Genomic DNA, 11,669 nt, shown 5'->3' with positions numbered 1-11,669 from the left:
GAACTCTTTCTTTGGAGGGAGGTTTTTTGGTTACTTTTTCAATCTCAATGGATATGATAGGTTTGTTTAGAAGATTAATCTGCTCTGATCTCCATATTATCCAGTTTTGTGGAATAGAGGTTTTGGAAGTAATTTTTAATGATTCCTCCAATTTCACTTAAATATGTTCTGATCTCTACTTTTTTATTTCTATTTTTGTTAATTTGAAGTGTCTCTTTTTTTCACTTGATCAAATTGGCCACAGGTTTATTAACATTGTTTATTTTTTCAATTTTTTTTGTTTCATCAATTTTCTTGTTCTCTTAGTTTCCAATTCATTAACTTGTGCTCTGATCTTGATTCTTTCTTTTTTTTTTTTTTTTTTCTTTTTTTGACCTGTAGTAATTGTTTCATGTTTATATAGTTTGAAATATACAGCAAAGCTAGCTGGGACAGGCAGTCATTCTCAAGGAAACCTGATTCAGTTCTTTTGAAGACTAACCTTCATATAGAGCCATAAATGCATACATATACTTTGATCAGAAATCCTACCTTTAAGGAAATAATTCACAACAAAAACAAACCATTGACAAGCATATTCAGTAGCAACATTTTTTAATACAGAAAAGCAAAGCTCAGATACCCAACAATAATCATTTAACACTCAACATACATATGAATGAAGACAAAAAGCCTGCCCATTCCAGTGACATTAATTAAAAGTTATTATACATATTCCTATATAATTTATTTTATGCATAAATAAGAAATAATCACTAAAAAAGACAGTTTTCTAATATTATTTGATTTGGAACCCCCCGCCATTAGACCCAAATGACCCTCCTTTGCTTCAGAGGAAAGCATTTGGCCCATGGCTCCCAGACTTTTTCCCTGATCCCAAGGCTTTTAAAATGTACTTGCACTTCCAGCTGCTTGGAACATTAAAGGCCACTGTCCAACAGAAAAAAGGCTCTTACTAGATTCTAAACCTGTGACTTAAATCACCTTGCATTTCAAGATGGTGGGGGGGGAGGGGGGAGACGGGAGAAAACTTATCAGGTCAGAACCATGGAAGACAACTTTGGTTGATAAAGGAAGGTACAGAATGAATATAATATTCCCCCACCAGGTGCAAGGCTAAGCCAGCAATTTATGGTCCAGAGCACGTTGCCCCAAAATATCAGGCTACTGATGTGGCTGTAAACGACATCTGCAATGAGGCCTTGCCAACCAGCAGTGGGCAGACACATAGTATCCAGCATTGTCCTTAGGCTGCCCCTCTTCCCGTTTCATGAGCAGAGCCTCTGTGAAGGGAGCAGCCTGTACTTCTGTTGGAGGATGGCTGTAGTGTTTTCCTGGGCACATCCTGGACGAATAATGCCAAACTTTCCAGGCGCAGATAAGTCAACCACAGTAGAGCCAAGGTGACCCTTGGGACTCTGGCTATCCCCAATGGGTCCCCCATCAATGACCAGGGACAAATGAGGCCAAAGTCTTGGAACTCCTCAACATTCAGAGAATTGGCCTGGGAGCTGAGGTTGGCACTGGTGAGAGCCAGAGTTCCCCCAAACATCTGGACCAAGTCCTGCATGAAAGCATGGTCAGGAATCCGGATGCCAACAAGTAGAGCGAAGGGGTTCAGGTCTTTGTTGAGCTCGTGGGAGCGTTCCATCACCAAGGTCACAGGTCCTGGTAACAGGTCCTCCAGGAGTTCCTTGGGTACTGTCACCTGGCAGTACCTGTAGACTTCGGCCACGTGGCCCGGGCACACGGCCAGTGGCTTGGCGCGGTACACAGCATCCAGAGCCACGGTACAGTGTGTCGGTGGGGACGGCCACGGCGGCCCGCAGCGCCTCGGTCCAGCAGGCAGCCGTAACAGCCTGGCGCCGGCCCCGCTGGGGGAGGCGGGCGGAGGAGACGAGGAGGAGACGACAAGTAGCCGGAGCCCGCAGGCCGGTCGCTCAACCCCATGCTGGCGGCAGCCACCACGGCCCTCAGTCCCGTGCACGGACGTGCCGGAGACCTTGATTATTTCTGTCTGGGGCTTTTGGGGTTGAATTCTTCTTGTTTTTCCAATACCTTTAGGTGGATGGTTAGGTTGTTCATTTGGGATGTCTCTGTCTTTGTTAGGAAGGTATTGAGTGTTATGTATTTTCCCTAAGGACTCCCTTCCTTGGGTCCCATAAGTTTTGATATGATATTTTCTCATTGTCATTCAATTCTAGAAATTTTACAATTTTATTTTTTAATTCATTGACTACCCGTTTATTGTTTAAGAGTGTGTTGCTCATTCTCCAGGAGCTGATGGTGTTCCAGACACATCTCATTGTTAACTTCAAGCATTACAGCATTATCATCTGATGTCATGCAGGAAAATATGTCAAGTTTCCTAAATGTATGGAGGCAAGCTTTATGTGCCAGTATATGATCATTTTTTTTTTTTTTTGTAACTTTTTGGTCACTTTTATTTATTTATTTGAGAGTGACAGAAAGAGAGAAAGAGAGAGAATAAGAATGGGTATGCCAGGGCCTCCAGCCAATGCAAATGAACTCCAGACACGTGCTCTCCCTTATGCATCTGGCTAATGTGGGTCCTGGGGAATGGAGCCTTGTACCAGGGTCCTTAGGCTTCACAGGCAAGCACTTAAGGGCTAAGCCATCTCTCCAGCCTCCAGTATATAATCTCTATTTAGAGAAGGTTCCATAGGCTACTGAGAAGAACGTGTATTCTGTAGATTTGAAGTGGAATGTTCTGTGGATGTCCATTAGGCCTAGTTGATCAATAGTGTTGTTGAGCTCTCTTACTTCCCTGTTGATTTTCTGTTTAGATGATCTATATATTGCTGATAGTGGACTATTGAAGTCCCTGACTATGATGATGTTAGTGTTTATTTCTGTTATATTGTCATGTTGAGTTTGTTTAATAAATTGTGGTGCACCCATGTTTAGTGCACAAAAATTGATGATTGTGATATCTTCTTTTGTATCATTCCCATGATAAGTAAGAATTAGTCTTCTTTGTCTTTTTTGATTACTTTTTGTTTGAAGTCTATGTTATACAAAATTAGCATAGCAAAGCCATCTGTTTGTTTTTTTTTTTCTTTTGAGAACTCTAGTTTCATAGTTCATTTTTTATTTGGGTTGTTTTATTTCTTGTTGTTTAGTTTTTTGAGTTCTTTTTATATCATGTATATTAGTCTTCTGTCAGACGTATAGCTATCAAAGATTTTTCTCTATTTCTGTAGGTTGCCTCTTTACTCTATTCACAGTGTCCTTTGCTGTACAAAACCTTTGTAATTTCATGAGGTTCCAGTGGTATGAATAAGTCATGTGGAAACCTACTTTTTTGGACAATGGCACATACAGGCGCTATAGATTGTTACCAGAAATTTTTCAGTGCCAGGGATAGGATACCATTCAGTGAGGCCAGGGAGGTATGTGATGCCCCAAAAACATTACAGACCACTGCTGAGGCCCTGGGTTTACCACCAGGAATATATGGTAAGAATATAATGCTATGACTCCACATACTTTTGCTGCAAGGCCACTGAGAAATCCTACTTGAGATGTGCTGAAAACCTATTCTGTGTGAAACAACTGACAGAAATCTGGAAAAAGCTATGCTGCATGCAGTTCCATGGGAGAGAGAAAAATCACCAGTGGAGAAAAATAGCAGTGAACACTACAAGCCTTAAATTTGGTCAACCTGACCAACTGAGCCAAGGGGTGCAATTGTTGCATGTCTTCTATGGGGGAAACCAACGACTCTCTAATTGGACTGGAGGCCCACTCCATTGGTTGGGAATGTATGCTTGATGCTGAAAATGTACGATGCCAGATGTCATGAGACCTAGGGATGCAATGTCTGCTCATTTCTGGCTAAATGTATACAGTACGCTCACCGAAATGTCAATTGAGCACTTCTCTTAACATTCATACCTATGTATTAATGCTATTCTCACTTCAGGTTAGAGAAGCTTCTCTTTTCAATGCTGATATGAAGTGACAGAGGAGTGCTCAACACAAATATATCTATCATACTTCCAAGGCTCAGGATCCCTTGAGGAAGATGTGGAAGAAAGAATGTAAGAGCCAAAAGAAGGGTAGGACTTCTTACAATGCACTCTTCCAGACACAAAATGGCTTGGCTATCCTTAGCCACTCAGTGTCTACACAGGACCATCACAATAGGAGGAAAATATAATGACATCAAAACAAAAGAGAGACTGGTAAAGAGAGAAAGGGTTAGGATGAAGAGTGGAGATCCAAATGCAAAGTGGGTGTAGGAGGAAAGTACCATGGTTTATTGTCTATAATTATTGATGTTGTCAATAAAAAAAATCAAAAAGAGAATGGTAAAAAAGAAAGAGGCAGATTCTTCTGGTCCATGTATCTTGCATTGATCTCACTCTCCACTGGAGAATTTGCTTCTCTTTTACAGATGGATGCAAAACCTGAGGAGAGAAACAGCCCATCACATCCCACCAGGGTACCAGCTGAAGCCACAGAGTTAGTGCAGTAATGAGCAAGAGCTGCTTTTTCAATGAACTTGGTATCAGTACAATGGTGAAGGAGATAGACACAGAGAACACTCAACTCCGACCAAACCAGATATCCAGAGACACAGAGACTCCAAGACCTAGTCACTGAAATAGACCTGTAATGAACCCAACATGGCTGAGGGAAATTTGCAGAAGAGAGGGCAGAAAGATTGTTAGAGCCATAAGTTGGGTCATTATGCACAAAGACATTGCCTCCCCCCATAACTGATGGCACCCCCACAATGCAATGCCCACAATCCTCTTGTGGGGGATGACAGGGAGAAGGCTAACGATGGTACCATCATGACTGTCTACACATTATATACATAACTAATAAAAAAGAAGGAAAGAGGCATGCTTGATGAAAATGTCGTTATGAAGGAAACTGAGGAAAGGAATGAAACAAAAGTAGGTCAAAATAGAATTGCTATTAATAAACAAGTCAATGTCATGAAGATAGAGAGCCATTAATAACACATTTTTAAAGTTTTTTATTATATTTTATTTTTACTTATTTATTTGAGAGAGAGACAGAAATAGGGAGAGAGAGAGAATGGGCTCACCATGGCCTCTAGCCACTGCAAATGAACTTCAGATGTATGTGCCCCATTGTGCATCTGGCTTACATGGATCCTGGGGAGTCATGGGTCCTTTAGCTTTGCAGGCAAGTGCCTTACCACTAAGCAATCTATCCAGCTGGATAATACACTTTTTTAGTAGTATCTGGTGATATTCCCTTCACACTTGCTAAAAGTTAAACATGGAGGGATAAATGGCTGGAGTGAAAAGATCACACCTGCCAAAGAAAGTTTTTGAAAGATGTTTCAGATGCTTCTAAGTAAAGACATTTGGTTAGAAACTGAGACGTCTACAGAGGAAGTTACAGAGCCAAGAATGTCTGTGTGTTATGCTATGAAAATCTTTGTATTCCAGGAAAATTAAAGTCACAGGAGCAGAAAACCTAGGGAAAATCTTTAAGAAATATCAACATGGAAGGAATACTGGGAAGAATAAAATATTGCAAGAAAAAATGGGAGGGACTTCGGAATACAATTCTCTCAGAATTGTTGAGAAATCTGGGTCAAATGATACCAAGGCTTTCAAATATGCATAAAACAATATAACTCAGTTCTGTTGGAGGTCTTGTCCTATATAGTGGTGAGAGCAGAGGGAAGGAGGACTCAAATTCTGGTGGTACTTTCTTGAAGGTTGGCTATGAAAGGGGACAGTGTGTAGGTTGAAGGAGGGGGATGGAAGATTTTTAAAAATTGTTTTGTTTATTTTTAATTGTTTATTTGAGAGCAACAGACAGAGAGAGAAAGAGGCAGATATAGAGAAAAAATGGGTGTGCCAGGGCCTCCAGCCACTGCAAACGAACTCCAGATTCAGACGGGTGTGCTTCCTTGTGCATCTGGCTAACCTGGTTCCTGAGGAATCCAGCCTCGAACCAGGGTCCTTAGGCTTTATGGGCAAGCGCTTAAGTCCTAAGCCATCTCTCCAGCCTGGAAGATTGTTTTTTTAATGACAATTATTCTGTTGTTTAAAATTGAGGTAGAGAGGGCTGGAGAGATGGTGTCTGGAGTTCGTTTGCAGTGGCTGGAAGCCCTGGTGCACCCATTCTCTTTATCTATCTGCCTCTTTCTCTCTCTGTGTCACTCTCAAATAAATAAATAAAAATGAACCAAAAAATTAAAAAAAAACCATTGCAATCCAATTTAAAAGAAAAGAAAAAAATAAAATAAAATTGAGGTAGAGGCTTAGCTGACTAAATATAAAGATGATAATTGATGAAAAGAAGTTCAGAAAATACAGAGATGGACCTGGAAGCTATAGGTAAGATGAGACACCAAGGGAAAGAAACATTTATTCAGTCCACAGACCAGTGACACTGGGCTCCATCCTGAGTCAAGTCTCAAGTTCCTAACAAAGATACTTAGGAGCATTATAACAAATAAGTGAGAGCTCCATCCCAGAGATTTTCTGGACTATGGTACTCATACTCATCACTTGAATATATCAGTATCATACCAGCCAGAGTAGAGTACAACTTCATTTATTTAGATGGCTATTTCTGAAGTGAGGTGTTCACCTGAAGAGAATTTTCACTCAATATTTATAATCTTTCAAGAACAACTTGGTCTGCCCCTCCCCACCTGTTGTTTTCTTGATTTTCTAGTTAAATCTGATGCATGTTCCAGCTTTAAAACAAAATAGGCATGCTAATTATTTAGGTATAAATTGTGAAGGAAAGCATTTGCTTTTATGCTGGAAATTTAGTAGAAGAGGTCTAGAGAGGTGGCTTAGAAGATAAGGCACTTGCCTGCAAAGGCAAAGGACCCATGCTTAACTCCCCAGATTCCATGGAAGCCATATGCACAAGGTGATATATATGCAAGCATGTGTACCGGGTGACTTATGCATCTGGAGTTTGGTTGCGGTAGCTAGAGGCCCTGACACGTAATTTCTCTCTCACACAAAATTATAAAAATAAAAACAGTTTTTGAAGCTGGGTGTGGTGGCACATGCCTTTAATCCTAGCACTTGGGAGGCAGAGGTTGAAGAATTGCCATGACTTTAAGGCCACTCTCAGACTGCATAGTGAGCTAGAGTGAGACCCTGCCTCAAAAAAAAAAAAAAAAAAAAAGAAAAAGAAAAAAGAAACACGTTTTGCTTCTGGGATAGAGCCCTGCTAGTGGGTCAGGCTTTTTGTTCTACAATTGTCAGGAGTTTTCACGAAAGCAAAAGAAAAGTATATGATCTTAAAAAAATTATGTGATGGAATATTAAGCATCAGTAGAGGTTGGGCAAGCAACCAAGGGGAGCATCAAGTGCATATTCTTGGGATCAGGCTTCTAGTTTCTTCTCTATCATGGATGTGTGACATGACCAACCTGTTTCTCTTTAGAGATGTCTTAAATCCTGGGTCACAGGCATATTCTGGCCTAACTTGGATTCTTCTAATCCTTTAGTTTGATTTGAACTTACAGGTTTTACCAATATAGGAAGATTTCATGATCGGTACCCAAATCACAATGAATTCTATAGTGTTTAATAACGAAAGGAGGAAAGATGCTGTTCAGGAAGACCTACAAGGGGAACCAGTTAATAAAGTTATTTGATGTACCCAATAAGTTGTGTATAGCTGTGTTTGCTGGATAACTAATAAAAGCTTATCAGAACAATAATATTTTTCATTTTTATTCATGGACTATGATAATTATACTGTAGGAAGTGGACAGGACATTTATCAATTCATGCCAGCCCCTTCATTGCAAATATGATAGGAAGGAGTGGCTACATTTTTTTCTGTGTCCTCTTATCTGTGCTTACCTGAAAATTTAAGCAAAATCCTCACTGCATCCATTTATCTGTGCACAAAAAAAAAAAAAAAAAATTAAAGAATTAAAGACAAATAATGTAATGCTGAGGCCCTTAGCTGGATGGTATATGGAATTCCTGTACTCTTTTTTTTAATTCTTTTGTTCATTTTTATTTATTTATTTGAGAGAGAGAGAGAAAGAGAGAGAGAGAGAGAGAGAGGGAGGCAAATAGACAGAGAGAGAGAGAATGGGCACGCCAGGGCCTCTAGCCACTGCAAATGAACTCCAGACGCGTGCGCCCCCTTGTGCATCTGGCTAACATGGGTCCTGGGGAATCGAGCCTTGAACCGGGGTCCTCAGGCTTCACAGGCAAGCGCTTAACCGCTAAGCCATCTCTCCAGCCCTTCCTGTACTCTTTTACCTGTGGGTGGAATGACTGAGTTTGGAACTTTAGAGTCATGATATAGTTAAAGACACATTTATTTGTCCTCAACACTGGTATGGAACCTTTTAATTCTGCCTATCCTTTCCATTCTAAACTTTCTAGTCATTTATTTTCAGGAAGAATTTAAAGGCTAGAGTGATATATTCAAATTTTATAAACTTGTCTGCTGTGAGCAAGAACAGTTTTCATTATGCAGCAAAGGGATTATCAGCCTCAAGATGATAAACAGATTTCTAAGTGTGCCTTCTGCCTAGGATTCAAAACATCCTTTTCCACAAGTTCATGGAGATGGTTTATGTCCAGCACCTGCTGCTGTTTCTTCAGACTTGCTTTTTTTCCCTAGCTAGCCTTATTCCTCCTATCATAAGAGATTAGTAATCATTGAGCAGGTATGACTCTCCTCAAAACTGCTTCGAAAGTGGAATCATTATCACCTAGGTTTATACTCAAGCTTGACATTTGGTAGGTGGGTATTTGGTAAGCCTACTTCCTTAACAGGAAAATGGTGACAATAGAGGTACAAACCTCATAGGGTGCATGAGCAAATTAGCTGACAAGTGAAAGTCACTCCAAGTGCTTAATGCAGAAGAAACTCCACTTACACTATCTAGTTTCAGTATACAAGACAAGTAGTTTTCAATTTTGTTTCTGGAGTTGGTTTTACAGATCTTGGATTTATTTTAACTCTTCCATGACCATGTGTATGCATGTACATGTGTGTCTGTGTGTGTGTGCATGTTCACAGTGGTCACATTTTTCTTTTCTAATTCATTGGCTCTTATTTAAAGTTAACTTTTTAAACTTCTTAAATAATAAGGAAAATAACTTGGGGATGTCATCAGTGACAGAACCTGCATAACATACACAAAGCTTTGGGCTTTAAACCCAAAGACTTCAAAAGGAAAAAAAAAAAAAAGCCTAAATCTCATGATTAGATAAGACTGTACAGATTTACAGACTACTTCAAGGGACAGAATTAGTAGTGTGGAAGATGTGACAGCCCATCACACCTGTCCAAGACTACAGAAATGTAGTATTTCATATCAGCTTATAGAACTACATGAGCCCACACTAAGCACCTGCCAATGAGTCATAAATATTTAGGCAGTGAGTATCCTTTCATGATACACAAACAATCAGCATAAGATGTTGAAATACTGAGAAGAATAAAACATGCCCTTCATTGAAGTCAGGTCAACATTGCTGGCAGAAGTCATATGACCTAGAGCAGCTTTGGGGGAAAAAAGTGTTTATTTTGGTTTACAGACTCAAGGGCGAGCTCCATGATGACAAGGGGGAAGAAATGGCCTGAGCATAGGGTGTAAATCATTCTCTAGCCAACATCAGGTGGACAATAGCAACAGGAGAGTATGCCCACACTGCCAAGGAGACACTGGCCATATCCATAAGTACACCCCCAACAATACACTGGCTTCTGGAGGTGTTAATACCCAAATCTCCATCAGCTGGGAACCTAGAATACAGAACACCTAAGTTTATGGAGAATACCTGAATCAAACCACCACATTCTGCTTTTAGCCCCCATAAACTGATACCTATGCATGATATAAAATACACTGCATTCATCCAACTTTAAAAGTCCCCATAATTTTCATCAATCCCAATGATTTTTAAACATGCCATAATCCAAGGTCTTTTAACTGAGCCATAATACCAAAAATAGCCCCCCCCCAAAAAACCCATAATAGCATAGAATAAACATTCATCCTACAAAAGATGGCATTGGGCATAGCAAAGAAATATTTAGCCAATACAAGATTTAAACAAGGCAAACTCTGTAGCTCCAAGTCCAAGAACACTAGTCAGTAACAAATCTCCAAGTCCAATAATTCTAACCACTGAGAAGTCTTTGGAGTTCCAGTTCTGCCCCTCCAGCTAGGCTATTCACAGTCCTGGAAATCTTCATCTGGGGCTGGCAGCTCTCCTTAGCAGCCATCTCGTGGTCCCATCATCTCCACTGGGTCTCCACTGTAATGCACAGTCCATCCTCATGGCTCCGTTGGGTCTCCATGCAGGCATCTAGCAAATTTGCTTCACATTGCCTATGGCCATTTCCAAACCAGAAGATCGTGCTACCAATACAATGACCTTCTTTTTCTTGCATTTCTTGTACTCTATAATACCAGGTGGGATACCAGTTTGTTAATCCAGGGAGGAATAAAGTAGATTTTGGAGAACAGAGCACTCCTTCAGCTTTCAGGCCCCTTTAAAAGACTGCATTCTTTCTATTGTCAGCTTCAGCTCAGCTGGCCAAATATCAGTGGTTGTAATTTCTCAATTGCAGCTGAATGGGCAGAAGTTTCACTCAAAGATTTCATTTCTTTCAGTGCCATAGCCCTCTGATCTTCACATCAGTCCATTTCTACGCAAAGCAACCCTGCACATGTTCTCAGGATGTTGACATAATAGCAAGCATCTCACAGAAACTACTTTTAGTCCAGTCCTAACAATGGTCTTCCTCACGCTCATAAGCCAAACATCACAGTCCTTAATTCTTAATGCATTTAGGACTTTCATCTTTGACCAGAATAGTCCATAGAGCAGTACTTACAAAACTGCAAGACATCTTTTAGGGCAAGGTTTCAAATCCTTCTACATTGCTCTTGAAAACCAGCTCCAAAAGGCCAAAGCCACACAGTCAGGTGTCTAGCAGCAAATGGCAGCACTACTCTGACCCAACATTACTCTTACAGTCAAGTCACAGTGCTGGCAGAAATCACCTGACTAAAAGCAGCTTTTGGGATAAAAGGGATTATTTTGGTTTACAGACTCAAGGGGGAGCTCCATAATGACAGGGGAAAATTATAGCATGAGCAGAGGGTAGATATCACCCCCTGGCCAACATAAGGTAGACAATAGCAACAGGAGAGTGTAAAATACTGGCAAGAGGACACTGGCTATCATACCCATAAGCCCCCCCCCCCCAACAATATACTACCTCCAAGAGGCATTAATTCCTAAATCTCCATCAGCTGGAAACCTATCATTCCGAAGACCTAAGTTTATGGGGGACACCTAAATTAAACCACCACACCATTTTAAGTACAAGTGGGTAGATACCAGCATTGTAGAAAAGGCTTCTCTCTCCATATGTATTTTTAACTTTTGAGGCTTTTTTTTTTTTTTTTTTTTTTTGACTAGCAGGAAACAGAATATGGTTAGGGGCAATGTGTTTGTATTAAAGTAAAACTTGATTTCTGGCAACTAGAGTTGGCTAGGTTATATCATTTTGGCCTAAACCACATAAAAGGCTACCTGAAGAACTGCTTTTTCTGGGAAATATCAGTTTTGTCTCATCCAAGAGATATCCAGACTCAGCCCTGCTTAGGTCAGTTAACTTGAACATATTCACTATTATATAGC

General features: G+C 40.4%; 1 pseudogene; it reads right to left on the bottom strand.

Moving 5' to 3' along the window:
• Window positions 1–1,268: 1,268 nt before the first annotated feature.
• Window positions 1,269–10,823, bottom strand: LOC101604134 (annotated as a pseudogene).
• Between the last annotated feature and the right edge of the window lie 846 nt (window positions 10,824–11,669).

This window comes from Jaculus jaculus, chromosome 4 (genome assembly GCF_020740685.1).
Source record: "Jaculus jaculus isolate mJacJac1 chromosome 4, mJacJac1.mat.Y.cur, whole genome shotgun sequence".
Lineage (NCBI taxonomy): Eukaryota > Metazoa > Chordata > Mammalia > Rodentia > Dipodidae > Jaculus > Jaculus jaculus.
This window is presented reverse-complemented; position numbering and strand designations above follow the sequence as displayed.